The sequence below is a fragment of the Microcebus murinus genome, chromosome 12 (genome assembly GCF_040939455.1).
Source record: "Microcebus murinus isolate Inina chromosome 12, M.murinus_Inina_mat1.0, whole genome shotgun sequence".
NCBI classification, from domain to species: domain Eukaryota; kingdom Metazoa; phylum Chordata; class Mammalia; order Primates; family Cheirogaleidae; genus Microcebus; species Microcebus murinus.
In genome coordinates this window covers 31,014,510-31,033,388 of record NC_134115.1, presented here as the reverse complement: position 1 = coordinate 31,033,388, position 18,879 = coordinate 31,014,510, and the positions used below count along the sequence as shown (strand labels likewise).

Sequence of the window (18,879 nt, the reverse complement as noted above, 5' to 3'; positions counted from 1 at the left end):
TGGACATATGGGTACCTAGACACACTCAGTTTCAGGTTGCGTGATTGCAGGCAGCCAAACCCCCAGATGAGGGATTTTTAAACAAGTTGGTGATTTTCAGATGAAGGATACCAGCCACAGAAGTTTAAAGTGTTCCTGTGCAACTTGGGCTGCCCGTGAAATACCAATTTCTCCTTTTTTTAGAACAATTATTTCTTTTATTTTTCCCTAGACAAACCCGCAGACATTCTTCTCCTCCCTTCTGAGGCTTCTCTCTGAAAGAGCCGGTGCAGTAGATCACGCAGGGTTACTCCCCAGATAGGACTGTCGAACACAGGTGCATTCTGGGGCTTCAGTGTCTGGCTTAGTCTCTGATTTGTTGCAGGAAAAATACTTACTGTAGTTTCCCAATTCCCAAATGTGGATACTTTGAAGATGGATCTGATGTATTAATTTTGTGTTTTTACAGATTTATGCTCTACAGACGTAACTACATTTTTCCAAGAAATGAAGCGAGAACTGACTTCAGAGTCTGTATGTCAGTAATAGCACGACAGTTCTGGTGGGTCTTCCTGCTTCTTTGTGTCTAAAATAAAAATAAAGAGCCTCGGTTTAACCTAGAACTTGGAAGATCCCACTTTCGAACTTCACGTTGTTGATGGGAAAACTGAAACAGGCAACATGTAAAGCATGTCGCACAGTGTCTGGCAAATAGAAATAATTCACTTGGAGGTAAACGAGGATGTTATACAGGTAGAAGGGAGTTCATGGACTGGTGCAATGTACCAGGCTTTTGAAAACTGTGAGGGGAAAGTAACTATAGTGACAATAGATTTCAATGATTAATACTAAACTCAGCTTGGATGACATTCTGGAAAAAGATAACAAAAGGCTGAGAGCAATTAACAGGCAATGGAAAGCCAAATGTGAAATGAGAGGGCTACCTTGCTGACACATGAAGACACTCTCTTCTGCAATGAAAGGGCAGAGAAAGCTTAGGACCAGGCTCAGAACTTAATTATAAGAGGAGCCAACCTCCAAAGAAGGTTAAATTCTGAACAAAGGCTGGGCTGCTATTTCACAGTCAGGACCCTGGTTGGGAAACCCTGGGACCCTGACATATGGGATAGAAATATCTGCATTGGTGGCTCTGCAAATCTTGAATACTTAAGTTCCCCTAAACTCCCTGAGTCTGCAGATGTGGCCTAGCATTCTCTATTAACATCTAGCACCACCTCCTTGCTTAAAGACCATGAAGAGGCCTTTTTCATGCAAGATAACGTGCTCCTCCTCCCAGGGCCTGCCTCTTCTCCAGCCCTCTAGGGTTAATCACAGCAAAGCCCAACTGGGTACACCCTGGACCTGCTAAGGGAGGAAAGGGACTACACTTCAAAGGAGTTTTAAAACCTAGAAGCCACATAAGGCAGGATCCAAAAAAGGATATGGAATTGGATTTTGAGGTAGGTATTTGATCAAAAGGACAAGAACATTAAATTGAATTAGGGAGAGTTTAAAGATTTGGGAGTGCTCTCCTGAGAAGCAGGATTTAATACCCTGACAAGAACCCCAGGAGATAGTGTGAATTTGCTGCTAGAAGACTCCGGAAACTCAGAAGAAGTGCTGGCTCACTCTGAGTGAGGTTCAAACATTGAATTCTCATGTGATTGGTGGAGGAAGGGAATGAAAGGCAGAGGGAAATGGGCAAGCTGGAGCAGGTGTATTATGTAAAGCCAGACAACCCACCAAATGATTGTGCACCACAGGAAACCCAGAAGGACACACCAGTTGGCAAGGCCATAGATATGCCCCTGCAAGAGGGGCACGGGCACTACCTAACAGCTCAGGGGTGCCCTTGTCTACAGACCTGAGATGTTGGTAGGTGAAGTCATTACAAAACTAGGCTCACTGAAGCAACGGAGATGTCAGGATTCCAAACAATAGAAGTCAGGAGGCAGTGTTTGCAGTTGGAAGACAAATGGATGTGTCATCGCAATGAGGAAGAAGGTCAGAATACAGCATCTCTACAGGCAAAATAGTCAGGCAGCCAATGGGGACACTATTCAACTTCCACCATCAGAAGAAATCAGGGATAGATAATCAGAAGTCTGAGTGCAGTCACCTCAATAAAATGTCACAATCCCTTGCCCAGTTTCTAAATTTGATATAGTTTTTGAGTCTAGAATCCATTGCTTAATTCCATAAGAAGAAGGACTCTATTTACTACATGATAACAAGTATGCATAACAATTATTCTCCAGTCTTTTCCAAAAAAACCTTAGCCATTTACCCAGGTAACTGAATACTAGGGCAGGAAGAGATCCAAACATTTTTAGAATTGTTGGATGTAAGTTTGGTGTCCTAGTACATTAGGCTACTATAAAAAAAAATACCACAGACTCGATAATTTATAAACAATAGAAATGTATTGTTCACAATTCTGGAGACTGGGAAGTCCAAGGTCAAAGCACCAGCAAATTTGGTGTCTGATGTGGGTCTGTTCCTCATAGATGGCAACTTCTTGCTGTGTCCTCATATGGTGGAAGGAGCAAAAAAGCTCCATCAGACCTCTTTTATAAGGGCACTAATCCCATTCATGAGGGCTCTGTCCTCACGACCTAATCACCCCCCAAAGACCCCACCTCTTAATATCATCACTTTGGGGGTTAAGTTTCAACATAGGAATTTTGGAGGGAAACAAACATTCAGATCAATGTGGTCAAAGTGGCTGGAGACCTGAAGTATCAACATGTCCCCTCTGTTACAGGAGAAAGTTAATAAATTGAATCCTGCTAGAAGTTCAGCTCACAGAGGTTCCATTAGGTCCTCAAGCCCATATGTTCAGTCTTTTACCCACTCTGCAAATGTATAATTATATTACACTTAGCTTGTGTTCAACACAGCTCCCACAGTGGGTCCTTTGGCTCATGAGCCCTTACCTTAAAGGAAAGGCCAAATATAAATCTTTGAAACCTCTCCCCTATCCACTCTCTTTGAGAAGATAATAAATAAAAATAATGTTCTATACTAGGGGGATGGCAAAATTTAGCACTACCCTTAAGATCTAAAAGATGCAGGAATAGTGGTACCCATCATATCCTCATTGAATTTACCAGTGTAGGCCCTGAAAAAAACAGATGCATACTAGAAGCTGACAAGAGGCTTCCACAAACACAACTAAATAGTATCTCCAATTGTAGCTGCTGAGCCAGATGTGATATCTCTGCAAATTAACATGACCTTAGGTACATGATATACGGCAAAGATTTTACAAATGCATTCTCTTCTTTCTTTTTTTTTTTCCATGCAAAAGTCACTGGCACCTTCTTTCTATATTAAATACAATACCAGTAACAGTTTGAATTCACATGAAATAAACACTAACGTACACTTATATACACTTATAGTTTTGTTCTAGGGTTATGTTAATTCTTCCCATCATCTGTCATATTATAGTTTGAAAAGATCTCAACCATCTGGACATCCCACAGAATGTTGCATTAATCCAGTACTTTGGTAACATCATTTTTATTAGGCTAATTGAACAAGAAGAGGCTAGCACTTTGGAGGCCTTAGTAAGACACATGTGCTCCAGCATTTAGATACGTCCTACAAAGATCATTTTGACAACATTACTAAAATTGTGAAAGGTCCAGTGATTGTGGGCATGCTGAGACATCCCATCAAAAGTAAAAGTCAAATTATTTCACACGCTTTTCCTACTACAAAGAAGGAAAAACAGTGCCTGTTAGAACTCTTCATGTTCTGAAAGTAGCATAACCCACACCAATACCGCTTCAGTCCACCTAAAGAAGGCTGCTCATTTGTAGGTAGCCCAATGCAGTAAAGGATCTTGAGTAGCCAGTTCATGATGCAGTGCAAACATCCTGAAGATCTTACTGTATTAAAGGTACCAGTGGTGGGAAAAGATGTCTTATGGAATTTATGGCAAGCCCAAAGGGGAGAATAGCAATACAGATGCCTAAGCTTCTGGAATGAGCCCATGCTATTTGCACTGGGGAATTACCCACTTTTTGAAAAACAACTTCTGGCATGCTATTGATCCCTAACAGATACAAGGCATTTGACCATGGAACATTAAATGACTATGCATCCAGAATGGCCTACCATGAACTGGGTTCTGTCAGGTCCAACAAGTCAATAAAGTCAGGCTGGCCCAGCAACAACACACGGTGAGATGGGAGTGACATCTGGAATAAAGCACAAGCAGGAAAAAGGGAAGATGTAAGTCAGCTGCATGGAGCCCAGACTTCAGTATCATCCACCTCCGTTGCATTAGCATCACCCTGTCAGCTCACAGTCACAGCTGTATGGGGCAGGAGAGGTCCCTTATGAGCAGCTGACTGAGGAGAAAAGGACTTATGTAATACAGATAAATGGGTTGGCTTATTCCGTGTGTCAAAGTTGAAAGTGGATGGCTTTACTACATCTTCACTCGGGTTGGCCTTGGAAAAAAGTTGTGAAGAAAACATTCCTAAAGGCAAAGCTTTTGGAAGTACACCTGATCATCCACTCTTCTCTGCCCTGAGAAGGGCTCCAAAATCAGGTGCTAAGACACTTCCTGCTTGAGGATTTAGGTCAGCATAGCACATAGGCAAGCAAGAGCAGTAGGAGAGCTAGCTGAGGGGAAAGGAATATGCAATGGATAGTGGAGGAAGAAGAAGACTAATGTTGGAAGAGAAGTAGTCTGAAGTCTGAATATATAGACTCACAGAAAGTACAATAGTTAATAACTTGGGTGGCTGGTGATGGATTTGGAAGGGAAAGATTAGAAGACCTGGGGCTGGCATGCACATATGCCTGGGAGTAGATTTAGAGTGTGAAAATCTTTATATTGCACATTAATGCCCATCAGAGAGTTTCTACAGCAGTAGAGACAGTAAATAACCAAGTAGACAAAATGACTTGGCTAGTTTATGTCAGCCACCTCTGTTTTTGGCCACCCTGGTTTTGGTATGATGGGCAGTTGAGCAAAGTGGCAATAATAGCAAGGATGGAGACTGTTTGTATTCCAAAAGCACAGCTTTCCATTTACAAAAGGTAGCCTAGGAACTATTGCCACTGAATGTCAACCTACCAAAAATTGAGACCAATGCTAAGTCCAGTGCTACAGTTCCTTTCCTTGAGGAAATGAATAGGCTACTTGGTGGCAAGCTGACTGCATTAGACCCCTTAACTCTAGGAAATGGCAGAGATTCATTTGGACAAAAATAGACCCAGTGTCAGGTATGAGTGTACCTTTCTTTCCCCTGGGGACTCAATAAAAAGCACTATCCAGGGGCTTACAGAGTGTCTGACCCACCAGCATGGTGTGCTATATATCTGAGAATCAGACCATGGGACCCTCTACAGCGAAGACAGTGAGAGAATGTAGACCATGAAATGCACTGGTCATGCAACATATCTCACCATTCAGATACAGCTGGCCTGACAAAGTACTGAAACAGCCTGCAGAAGACACAGCTGAAGCACCAGCTCAGAAGTGGTACTTTACAAGGATGCTGTGCCAATCTTCAGGACACAGTAGATACCTTGAACCAAAGATCTGTACATGGGGCTCTGTCTCCAATAGTCAGAATACACAGGCATGTGAATCAAAGGATAGAAGTGGTCTGGTGCTCCAGTTACCATCACTCCTAACGACCCACTTAGGAAATGTATGCTTCTCATCTTCACAACATTGGGCTATGTGGGTTTAGTGCTCCCACAGGGGAGCACTTCAGCCAGACAACACAGCTAAAGTACAATAAGTGCATGGAATAAGCTGCAGCTTCCATCTGCTCATTATGGAATTTTTGTGTCTAGGGACTAACCCTTATTAGATAGCTGCTTTTACACAATAGGGGTAGGCATGAATATGTTTGGTGCCTGGGAGATCCACTTGGGTGCCTCTTGGTATTTGCTAGCCTAATGACGTAAAGAAATGGGCAGGTAACACAAGCCTGGCCTGAGAAGGGCACTGGGACCAGGTGTTCAAACCCATCAAGCTTGAGGGTCTGGGTCACCATACCCAGGACAGCAACTGAGATAAGCAGAGGTGCTAGCAGAGATGAGAAGAACCTGAAACAGACAGTGGAGGACAGTGAGCAAAAGTATCTACTGTGGGCCTAAGACCAGTTGCAGTAGCAGGGACTATAGTTTGTCCTTTTCTCCTCCTTTTTCAAGTTTCCTCCTAGAAAAAGAAGATCCTTAGACTCCTGGAAGAGCTGCTCCCTCAATGTATATGAAGATGTGGATTTGGACAGTGCAAGGCGTAGACCATGGTAGACACTGTGATACACTACCAAGTTCTCTTTCCAAGGGAAGAATTTTGCCCCAGCTGCTAGGAATTCAATCAGCAGACAGCCTTTGCCTATCATACCTCGGCCCACAGAGAGCCACCTAGCCTGAGCTCGCACCCCTTCCTGAGGCGAATGACATCCAATGACTAATTGATGCCAGCTGTAAAGGCTTGGCCATTTCAGCAAAAGTTGAGACAATGCTGACAGGCCATGTTAGCTCTAGATCTTATCATGGGGGTGGCTGAGGTTGTCACCGGCTTGCATAATTACCACATTTCTCCCTCTGTTCAGCATTGCCTCCTTCTCTTCCAGACGTGTGATCCCAAGGGCACTCTCCAATAAACATCCTGCACTCTAAAATCTGTCTTAGTCTGCTTTCTGAAGAGCTAACCTGCTCCCAAAATGCTTTCATATACGTTGTCTCGTTTGCTCTTCATGGTAACCTTGTGAGCTAGACAAAGAAGATTTCATTTCACAGATAAAAAAGAGGCCCAGATAAGTTCAGTGGGTTTCCAAAGTCTAACAGCTAGCTCGTCAGCGACAGACACACCAGTGGCACCCCAGACAGTTGCCTGTCTCTTTTTCTGATACCCTCATATGTGTTTTCCCCACAGAGGAGAGTCAGGCTGGGCTGCAATGTCATCCTTCTGCTGTGACAATGACATGCCTGGATCCTAAGGCTCATTCTGTCAAAGGTGCTCTGGAAGATGTAGTCACAGCACCATCAAGGCAATTTATAACCAGTAGAGAGGATGGTTTTAATGATGTTTTTGTGATATATTGGTCCTGTAAAGGCTTATTAAAAAGTAGACCACGCTAATAAAATGCAAAGGTTGTCACTTACAATGAAAAACCTGGTGATTTAGAAGTAGTGCCCAACTTCTGGATCATCTTTTAGACAATAGATAAATCACAACAACCCAGGGGCCGTGTGCTAGGACTTGCACTGCTTACCCTGATCTCGGCACTGGATGTATCTCGTCATTGAGGTTGCTTGCCCCATGAATGTTGAGGTTCCTTAACTGGATGACATCATATGCTGAAGCAGTGCGGTGTTCGGAATTATGTTTTCTTAGCATGCCCTCAAAGGCTACATCCGTACCTCACTGGAGGCTCGGAGATGGGAAACTGGAGCTGTGTGGAAGAGGGAACTCTGGGTGTGGTCATTGGGGTGTGCCTTGAAGCACCAGCCTTAGAAGATCTGGATTCTAAACTGAGCTTAACTCCTTGTGTGACCCTGTATACATCAGTCTCTCTCTGGGCCTCAGGGCCCCTTATCTCCAAAGTGGGAAAAAAAAAAAACAAAATGATCCAGCTCTGGGACTTGGTGTTGCTGATTCATAGCTTTTCTAGTGTTTCCCTCTGACCTGAGCAGTTTTGTAGCTTGGGATTAGGATCAGCAATGATTTCCAGAGTCAGCAGCAGTAAATCTGCTACCCAAGGTGACTGCTGTAGAACATGAGTCCCCTCCAGTTTTCCCACATGACGTAGACAACCAGGGAAGTCTAGGACTGGGACTGACAGTGTCAGGGGCGATAGTACAGGGCAGTGGTATGAGGAAGTGGCTCATTTCACAGCTCTGCCACTCATAGTGAATGGCTTGAATAAATTTAGCACAATGTGTGGGACTTAGTATACCCAACTGTATAATGGCAATAAAAAGATTTACATTGCAGTATTATTATGAGGAATTCACTGAAGTCATTTATACAAAGAACCAAGTACATAACTGGTGCTCAGTGGATATTATGTCTGTCTGTCTCTCTTTCCAGTTCTTTCAAAACCTTCAAGAGGTGAAACAAAATGAAAACCTCTTTTCCCAAGCTCCCTGAAGGAGAATATAACAAACAGCAGCCAGAGGGAAGGCAGGAATCATCCCTATAAGGATTATTTTGAAACTGTCCTCATAAAATGAATGCAACTAAATTCCTAGGTTTTTAGTAGAAGCATAGCTTAGTATTAACCAGATTGCCCTATAGCCCACTTCTTTATAGCTGCTTCCTGCTTAAAAGTCACATAGCCCCATCACAAGATCTTAGCTTCTATAGATAACATCTTTTACATTAAGAAAGCTCAAGTTTTCCATTTGAGATATTTTCCAGATCCTGCATTCCAATAGGGCCACTGATGCAGCCAGTCTAAAGACCCTCTCTGAGGAACCAACTCAGCCCAGGAATGCTGTTTCTTCACCTCCCTGTCCTGTGACTTCACCCCTCACTTCCTGACTAGTCAGCAACCCCCAGCTCCTCAGCCCCCTACTCACCAAAATTCCCTTAAAATATCCAGTCCAAAACTCCTCAGGGAGGCAGATTTGAGGTTCCCTCCCACCTCTTCACTTGGCTGCCATTAGATCATTAAACTCTTTCCCTGCTACAACTCCTGCTGTTTTGGTGTAGTGGCCTGTTACCATGCAACGGGCACAAACCTGGTGGTCCTATAATAATTTAAATGTCAATGGTACCCGCTGTTTAAGGGAGAAATTATTAATGCAATCTAAGCAAGAATAGCCTCAAGTTAAATGGAATAGTTGAATATTTGCTAGAGTGATTTTAAAGCATGAAGAACTACCATGAACCACCAACTCCCCTTCTCCTCTGTCCTTTAACAACTTCTTGAAGCCTAAACATCTATCTTCTGTATTTTTCTTATTTTGGTTGAAAGCAGGGATTTCCAACATTCTTGCAAGGGGCAACTATTTCATTTATTTATTTTCATTTCTACAATTGTAAGACCAGTTGGCAGTAGGGTGCATATTAAGAGAAATGGCTGCGTTTGACCAAGTTACGAAAGAGAGCCTAGCCTAATAATGGTTCCTTTCATTTCTGATGGAAATTCACAAACCATAGAAACAAGGCATAACAAGAGACTACAAGAGTAGTCTCACTTGGGTGGGCACGAAGTTCCCTGTTCTTCCTTCTTTCATCTTGTGAGCAGTGATTATAACCTTACACTGAGGCCAAAAGAGAGCACCAAATGTAAAGATATGGAAGAGGACAATCTGCAAATAGAGTCAGAAACCTGCCTATGGATGCAACAGACACACTACAGCTTTCTTCCCTGGTGACAATGTAAATCTAAGAGCCTTACTCTAGAAGCAGCCACAAATGGAGACACCATGCCAATAGTGAGCTTTAAAACAAACAAACAAACAAACAAACAAAAAAAAACCTGCCAGGAACACTCACTCTTTCAGGTAAGATTCTAAAGTCTCCAGACAGATGCCAATCAGGGACTCTAGGTCAATGCTTAGTTCCCTGTTAAAATACAGATATTCTGCAAAGGGTTGACACCAAAAAAGATTCTTGGGAATTTCATGCCCTGACCTGAAGACAGGATTTGAAAGCAGGTTTCAAATGGAGGGAGAAGAAGGCTTGAGAAGACTAATACCTTGAGGAGAAAACTTTTCAGGAGAAAAAAAAGAAGGGTTGAGGAAAACTATGTCCATGTCAGCATTTTGGTTAGGCCAGCAGAGCCCTAAGACTGGTTCTGCTGTGGTTTGAATGTGTTCCCTAAAGTTCATGTGCTGGAAACTTAATCTTCATGCAACAGTGGTGAGAGGTGGGATCTTTAAGAGGTGATTTGGTCAGGAGGGCTCCTTCTTTATGAATGGGTCAATGCCATTATAGCAGGAGTTGGTTCGTTATCATGGGAGTGGGTTCCTGATAAAGAGTAAGTTAGACCCCATTCTTCTCTTGCATGTATGTGCTCTCTTGTCTTTCTGCTTTCTGCAACAGGATGATGCAGCAAGAAGACTCACACCAGACTCAGGTCCCTCAAGCTTGGACTCCCCAGCCTCCAAAACTGTAAGAAATAAATCTCTGCTCTCTATAAACTACCCAGCCTGTGCTATTCTGTTACAGCAACACAAAATGGACAAACACAGAAAACTGGTACTGAGAAGCAGGGCTGCTGCTATAACAAATACCTGAATATGTGAAAGTGGCTTTGGAACTGGGTATTGGGTAGAGAGTGAACAAGTTTGAAGGAGCAGACAATTAAAAATGTAGATTGCCATGAATGGGGTGTTAAGGGTAATTTTGCTGAGGTCTCAGAAGACAAGAAATGTAGGGAAAGTCTGGAACTTCTCAGAGATTACTTAAGTGTTCATGATTAAAACATTGGTAGAAATATAAACAGTAAAGACCATTCTGATGAGAAAGGGAACTGGGGAATAAGGTATTGGAAACTGGAATAAAAGACATCTTTATTATAAAGCAGCAAAGAACTTGGCTGAATTGTGTATATGCCTGAAGGTATTATGGAAAGCAAATTTTAAGTGTGATGAACTAGGATATGTGGTGGAAGAAATGTTTAAGCAAAATATTGAAGGAGAAGCATTGGTACTTTTAACTATATACAGCAAGACACTAGAGGGTAGAAATGACTTAAAGATGAAATTTATAATTAAAAGACAAATAGAGTGTAAAAAATTGGAAAATTCATGACCTGGCCATGTAAAGAGTAAAAAGGCATCTTTAGGAGAGTAAACTAAGGGTTTGGCCAAGGGACTGTTTGTTAAAAAGATCAGTACAGCCAGAAGATAGCAAGGTACTATACATCAAGAAAATGAGAGAATGACCCCAAAGGCATTTCAGAGATCTTCGAGGCAAGCTAGGACCCCAAAGGCAAGGTTTCCAGAGAGGTGCTTACAGGAACTCAGCATTTGCTGCCCTGTGCTGCCTTGGAACTTTGCCCCCCACATTCTGGCAGAGCACCCCTCAGCCACCCCAGCCATGGCTCAAGTAGGCCGGGTTGGGGCTCAACCCACTGCTCACAGAAGGGACAAGCCATAATCCCTGGTGGCAACCACATAGTGCTAATACTGAGGCACACAGAATGTAAGACCTGTGGGGACATGGCTTCCTCCCTCTAAATTTCCAAGGAAGTCATGGACAGCCTAGGGGCCTAGGTAGAGATGTGTCAGTGGGGCAGAGCCACCAAAGAAAGCCCCCACTAGGGCAATGCCCAGTGGAGCTGTAGAAGCAGGGCCACTGATAGAGTTCCCACTAGGACAATGCCCAGTGGAGCCACAGCAATGGGACAACCCTTGAGACAGCAGAACTATAGGGCCACCAGCATGCAACCCCAGCCTGGAAAAGCTGTAAGCACAACACTCCAATTTGTGAGAGCTGCTGAGCAAAAGCAGGGCTGTCTGAGGCCCGGGGGCCCAACTCCACCCCGGTGTGCCCAGGATGCAGGACAAGGAGGCAAAGAAAATTAGTCTCTATCTTTAAGACTTCATGTTGTTTTCCCTGTTGAGTTTTGGACTCACTTGGGACCAGTTACTCTTTCTTCTTGCCTATTTGTTTCTTTTAGATGAGAATGCCCATCCTACGCCTGTCCCACCATTGTATTTTGGAAGTACATAACTTGTTTGGATTTCACAGGTTCATAGTCAGAACTGCCTCAGGATGAATCGCGTCTTGAATCTCACCTCTATCTGTTAATAATTTAGATGAGATTCCAAACTTCGGCCTTTTGAGTTGGTGCTAGAATGAGTTTGACTTTGGGGATATTGAGAGAGAATGAATATACTTTGCATATATGAGAAGGACATGAATTTTGGGGGCCAGGGGCAGAATGTTATTATTTAAATGCATCCCCTAAAGTATGTGTGTTGGAATCTTAACGCCCAATGCAAGAGGTGTTGAGAAATGGGACCTTTAAAAGGTGATTAGGCCATGAAGGCTCTGCTCTCATGAATAGATTAATGCTATTACCATGTGAGTGGGCAAGCTATCACAAAAATGGGTTCCTGATAAAAGGATAAGTTCATCACCCTTCCTTTCTCATGCACATGTGCCCTCTTGCCCTTGTGCTCTCTGCCATGAGATGATAAAGCAAGACAGCCCCCACCAGATATGGCCCTTTGACTTTGGACTTCCCAGCCTCCAGAACTGTAAGAAATAAATCTCTGTTCTTTATAAATTATCCCATCTGTGGTATCTGCCATAGCAACACAAAATGGACTAAGACAATTTCTTTAGTTGTTGTTTCCATGGAAGCCATTTACTGCAATGGCTGCCATCTGGCATCCATATGGGACAGTGGGATAGGGAAGGACTTCCAAGTCCAGCAAGGCTAAGTAACATTCAATGATAACATAGCTAGTACACTGGGGAGACAGAGTTAGACCCAGGTTTGTTTCCTCATCTGTAAAAGTAACATCTCCTTCACTGAGCTTTCACAAGGATTAAATGAGGCAACACAAAATGGTACCAGCACTGAAATACTGCACGACCCCACATATACTACTACAATGTAAATGGTGTGCCCTGCAAATAAGCATCAACTTATTTGCCCAGAAGGCTTCTCTCAGTGTTTGGCACATAGTATGTGCTCAGTAAATGTTAGTTCTTATTTCCTTTTAGGAAGCTTTTAGTTTCGTTATTCCTGCAAGAATTTGGAAGAGCAATTTGTCTTCTCAACATGATAGCATCAAAATGTGTTGAAACTTACCTCTTTTCTGATGAAATTTCTTATGAGTTCAGTCTTACTCTTCCCCTACTGGTCAAACCATGTGAAGTCCATTTTATTTTCAGCTGTCTGCACCCTGACAATGTGTTTGATATTCTTTAATTAATTAGTTCCCTTCTAACTCCTGCCTGTTGCGACCTGCTGGCCAACTTTGGCACGTCTTCCAAGCTGGTGACCCTTGGGTGCTGCGTGTCTGTTTTGTGACTGGTGTAACCTGTCAGCACTTCCCTTTCAGGAGCTTTTTCTTCACCTTTTGTGTCTGTTTTCTTCTTCCATGACAAGATCTGGCAGAACCGAATTCTTTTTCAATGGGATTCCAAAGAGCACACCAACTATCCAATTATTTTTCTGATTACCACAAGAATAAAAGAGGTTTAAGCCCGCATTGAAAGCCAAGCTATATAATAACTATTGACATTGGAACTGCAAACATTGGCAAAGCTATTAAGAGAATAGCAGATTGTGGGTAATATTTTATCTTTGCCTAAGGGGGTCTTTAAAAGATATTAAGAGAGCGTATATTTATGAGAATGTATCAGGAGAGATCAGGTTTAAGAAAAAATGCTATTTATAGCAGCCATCCTGCCATAGATATAGCAACCTCTTCTAAATTCTTCTCATACCTCACCTGCCATGTTGGGGCAAAATGAACACAGAGAGTAGATCATGAAAGGGGAAAACCAGGAATTGTTACTTATGAATTCATTCTTGAAGACTAGCTCAAAATTAACCTCCTCTGTGACATTTTACTTCTCACAGGTAATAAGTGACCCTACAAATCCCATAGTTCTTTGTACGTATCTCTATTTTGGTATTTAAATACAAAATTATTCTATTTTAAGTATTTGTTAACATACTAGTATTTCCTACTATACTATAAATGCTCTGAACCCACATGTCTTATTGATATCTATATTCCTGGCACTTAGGAGAGTCTCTGACATATGGCAGGCACATAATAAATGTTGAATGAATGAATGGATGGATGAATGGTGAATTGAATTCTGGGAACATATTCTGCTCCATTTATGATCTGCTATGGCCACATATTTGTCACTAATCCCATTCATGAGGGCTCTGCTCTCATGTCCTAATCACCTCCAAAGGCCACCTCTAAATACCTTCACATTGGTGACTAAATTTTGGGGGCGGGGGGAACAAACATTCAGACCACAGCAATTGTGGTAAAATATACATTATGTAAAATTTACAATTTTAACCATTTTAAGTGTACTGTGTAAGTATCACACTCTGGTCAACCACTGCTGGGACCATTCTGCTGAAATTCAGCTGGACTTCGACAGCCCGCAGAAGAAAAGCTGTAAAGGTTCCTCAGGGCTGTGACGTGGTGGATCCTCTGCAGCATGTCACATGACTTGGACAATCAATCAAATAGAAGTGGATCCTCCAGCAGGTGACAAAATAATTTTATTGCTAGAAGGAACTATCAAGCATTTACTCCAGACTTTTCTTTCTTTTCTTTTTCTTTTTTCTTTTTTTTTTTTACAGGGGATAGCGAGTGAACACAGTCCCCCACTACCACAAATTATGCAATCGAGTTTCCCACATTTGGGGAAATTGCAGGGGTCAGCACATCCGGAGTGCAATGGATGAGCCTTGTCCTGGGAAAACCACCTTCATGATCATGGTATCTCCCCTGCCAGGTAAGTATACTCCAGACTTTTCACTACATGTATAAGAAAACTGGATCCCAGGAAAATAGAGTACCAAGTTTAATTTGATATGGCTACTTGATGGAAGATCTGAGACTAAGAGTCACATATCCTGATTACAAGAGTGCTATTGTTGTTGTTGTCATCTTAATGTGTTCAGGCTGCTATAACAACATACCATAGGCCAGGTGGCTTATAAACAGCATAAATTTATTTCTCACAGAGGCTGGGAAGTCCAAGATCAAGGCACTGGCAGATTCAGTGTCTGCTGAGAGCCTACTTTCTGGTTCATAGGTGGCACCTTCTAGTTCTGTCCTCAAGTGATGAAAGGGGAAAAGCAGCAATCTGGGGTCTTTTTTATAAGGGCACTAATCCCATTCACGAGGGCTCTGCTCTCATGTCCTAATCACCTCCAAAGGCCTCCTCTAAATACCTTCACATTGGTGACTAAATTTTGGGGGAGAGGGGAACAAACATTCAGACCATGACAATTGTGGTAAAATATATATAATGTAAAATTTACAATTTTAACCATTTAAAGTGTACTGTTCAATAGCATTAAGTACATTTACATTGTTGTGCAACCATCACCACTATTCTTCTCCAGAACTTTTTTATTATCCCAAATTGAAGCCCTGTATCCATTCCTCTTTTTCCCTGGCTCCTGCTAACCATTATTCTACTTTCTTTCTCTATGAATTTTTACTGTTCTAGGTATCTCATGTAAGTGGAATCATACAATATTTGTTTTTCTGTGTCTGGCTTATTTCACTTATCATAATGTCTTCAAGATTCATCCACATTGTAGCATGTATCAGAAGTCCATTCCTTTCAGAGTCTGAATAATATCGCATTGCATGTATACACTACATTGTATTTATCCATTCACCTGCCAATGGTCATTTGGGTTGTTTTCACACGTTGGCTAATGTTAATAATGTTGCTATGAATATCAGTGCACAATATTTGAGTAGCTGCTGTCAATTCTTTTGGACTCAGAAGTGAATATACGTGGAAGTGGCGTTGCTAGAGAAGAGTGCTTTCTTGACTGCACCATGCTATCTCCTCTCCCAGGCACGCTGGAGCCCATACTGATTTCAATATGTGACTTATCCTCCTTTATCTTGAACATTTAGTGGAAGATTACTGGGTCTGGGGATGGGTCCCATTTCAGGGAAATTATTCAAGTATGTCCTGAGCATATGCTCTGTATCAGGCTCCGTGCTAGGTGCCCAGGGTGTACAGGTATCAGATGAGTGGGAGAAAATTCAGGTAAGCAAACATAACATGTGAGATTGCAATAATACAATACACTGAATGGAAGAGAGGAGGGAATGAGTTGTGGTGGGAGCATTTAGCAAAGTTGGTCAATAAAGTTGACCTTCAATAAAGTTGGTCTTCATCATCACAGAGATGACAGTTAAATAGGATTTTTAAAACATAAGAATTCATCAGTAAAACAGGTTGGGAAACTGCATACACAAATAAGAGAGTGAAATGCTATGGTGGATAGTTTAAAATGGCCAAAGTATAAAATATGAAAAAAAAAAAAACAGCAGAAAATGAGCCTGAAGAGCTAGAAAGAGGCCAAGCCATGAAAGCTCTTAAATGCTGCGTTAAGGAGCTCTAGGCAAGAGGAGCTACTGAATGACTTTAAGAAAGAACATGCCACGGTGAGATTGGTGCTTTAGATAGATCACTCTCATGTCCATGTGGGAAGATCTGAGAGTAGAAGAAGGGCCAGTCAGGTGTAAGGACTGTTACTCTTTATAAGAATCCAAGCAATGGAAAATGAAGGTCTGGCAGTTGCAGAGACAATAGAGAATTTCAAGATTTAGGATCTGGTAACTTATTAACTTATTGTGAAAGAAGAGAGGGAAATTGGGAGAGAAAGTAGTTAAGGATGATTCCAAGTCTATTGGCTTGGTAAATATGTTATTGGGTAGAGCTACTCACTGAGATAAGAAAATCAAGAGGAAGAGAAGGTTTATGAATGAGAATAATGAGTTCATTTGGGGGTATGTTGACTATGGGATGCCTTTCAAGTTGGGAGAAGATTAGTAAGAAGTTGGAAGTTAAAAATATAAATATTGAGCTCAAATGGGTTCATTTGTAAGAAACAAATTGCTCTAGCTACTTTACTCAGCAAGGAAATTAATAAAGGGAATTAAGTGTTTATAAAATTGTTGGAAAGACTGGAGGAGCAGGATCTAAGTTGGATTTTCAGGAATAATGCCGAGAAAATGGCTATAGAAATAATGTGCCAGGAAAGCTACACTTGCCATAATAATTAGGAGGCTCAATTAAGTAACTTGGAAGCCACCACGGCTGCTGCAGCAACTGCCTGTTGCCATACAAGAAGTCAGTTACTGGATACTAAAAAGCTGCTGCAGAGAAACCCAATGCTCACATGACTGTGCGTACCAGCAGTGACAATCAAAAGTGGCAAATAGATGGCCTTGGCCTTACTTTTCCTTTTAAAACTCACATATTTTCTTGGTTGTGGTGGTGGTTACACAGCTGTGTGAATGTACTAAAAGTCACTGAATTATACACTTTAAATGGATGAACTATATGATATGTGAGTCATATCTCAATAAAGATGTTAAAATTGTACATATTTTCTAATTGGCAAAACTTATTCTATACCCTGAAACCTAGCTGCAAGGGAGTCTGAGAAATGTATCTTTAACTTTCCAGCTTCTACTGTATAGGAAGACACAATAGAAAGACATTAAAGTAAATGTGCAGCAAACTAATCATTGGTTTCTAAAGGGGGTCGATGAGTTTTTCCAATGACAGCTTACCAAAAAAGGGGAAGAAGGGAAAGGGCAAACAAAGATCTAGAATGCCAGTATTTCAACAATGACAGAAAAAAAAATAATAATCTAAGGAAAAATGATCAAATGGTAAATGAAGAACCAAGAACACACTGTCCTATTAACCAAAATAGAGATTTAGAAGAGAGGAAGGGCAGAGAAGTAATAAATGTAGCACCAGTTCTTAGGCAGGTAGACTGGGCAAGTCACTCAACCTCTTTAAGTCTCTGTTTCTTCATCTTTAATTGGGGATGATAACAGTAATACTTGTTCTACCCACTGAACTGTTTTCTGGAAGATCAACTGGACAATGCATATGAAATTGAATTGAAAACTATATCTCATTCTATCATTGTTCGTTGTGATTACTTTAAAAAGAGATGTGTAGCCTCTACTGCCAATACATCCCTAAAGGTTAAGACATTTCCCTAATATCTAACTGAACAAAAAGCCCTCCCACACTAATTTGACCATGTTATCTCAGAAGAAATGAAGAATGACTGCTCACAGTTACCCATATGCCATCCAAGTTTGTCCATGAAGACTGTCATAAAGCATTCTTCTCAGCCAACAGCTTACTGCAAAGATCTGAGAATTGATTGACAAATATAAACTAACTGCTTCCCACAACAGTCCTCCACGGTCATGATTAGGTGAAAGACACAGGTTCACAAAGCCAGCAGACGCATGGAGCTTGGCTCCCACTCTCACCTTCAGGTCCCCTCATACCCCTTCCTGCTACCTCATTTACCAACTCTCAAACATCGACAGCCTGCGTGCTTAGGAGTGGGATTCCAATCATCCCACTTCTTAAGGCACTCAGTTGCATTTGTAACACACCAGCTGTTTCTGAGAACACATTCTTAATATAGGAACAGCAAGAAATTCTGCTGTAGCTGTCCCAAGCCATACCAGAGTGCTATCATGGCAGTAACATCTTGAGGAAGAATAAAAATCAAAGCTGAATCTTGAGGAAACTTGCCTAACGTCTCTCTCTGAACATCCCTTTCTCCCTGGGTTTGCTCTCATCATAGAATGCAGGCTTGGGAGAACAGGGTCAGGCAAAGTGGGATTCGGCCACAGTAGAACATGGTACAGAAAAATCACATAAATCACAAGCAACATGCCCCTAGGGAAGAAAAATCAACAGTGGGGATTCAGAACTGATTACACATCTGTGTGTCAGAAGTCCTATATAGAGTAGCCATAATGCATTTGCTATTTCAAAGGCCCTCGTTATGAAAAGGAAAGTAGAGTGGATTTTTGGTCTAGAAATATGGATTTTTTTTCCCATATAGATAATCAGAATGAACCATTCATCATAAGGATGACTTGACATTTGTTGATCTTTCATTATGGGAAATATGGTATTTAAGAAAGTGGACTTTGGAGCCAGGCTGTCTTGGATTACTGGATTCCTGGATCTGCCACTTTCTAGCTATTTAAATGTAAGCAAGTTATATGACCTCTCAGGACTCCATTTCTTCATCTTTAAAGAAAATAATTCATGTAAAGTGCTTAGCACAATGTTTGGACCATATTAAACCTACTATAAATGTAAGCTCTTATTATTCATACCTGCAATTTTGCCTTAAGAGTGCTGTATAGTATCTTTAGAACATTTTATTTATT

At 41.6% G+C, this 18,879-nt stretch overlaps 1 long non-coding RNA gene and 1 other non-coding gene across 2 annotated transcripts in view; both read right to left on the bottom strand.

Moving 5' to 3' along the window:
• Nucleotides 1-229: 229 nt before the first annotated feature.
• LOC105856664 (uncharacterized) overlaps nt 230-18,879 on the bottom strand; it is a 43,683-nt gene continuing 25,033 nt past the window's right edge. Inside the window, exons 2-3 of the long non-coding RNA XR_001147255.2 lie at nt 4,105-4,187; nt 230-565 (exon numbers count right to left, since the gene is read on the bottom strand). This is a non-coding gene — a long non-coding RNA (uncharacterized LOC105856664). The remainder of the gene's footprint in view (nt 566-4,104; nt 4,188-18,879) is intronic.
• Nucleotides 14,262-14,427, bottom strand: LOC142874600 (U1 spliceosomal RNA). The gene has a single exon (XR_012922276.1). It is a non-coding gene; the product is annotated as a U1 spliceosomal RNA (small nuclear RNA).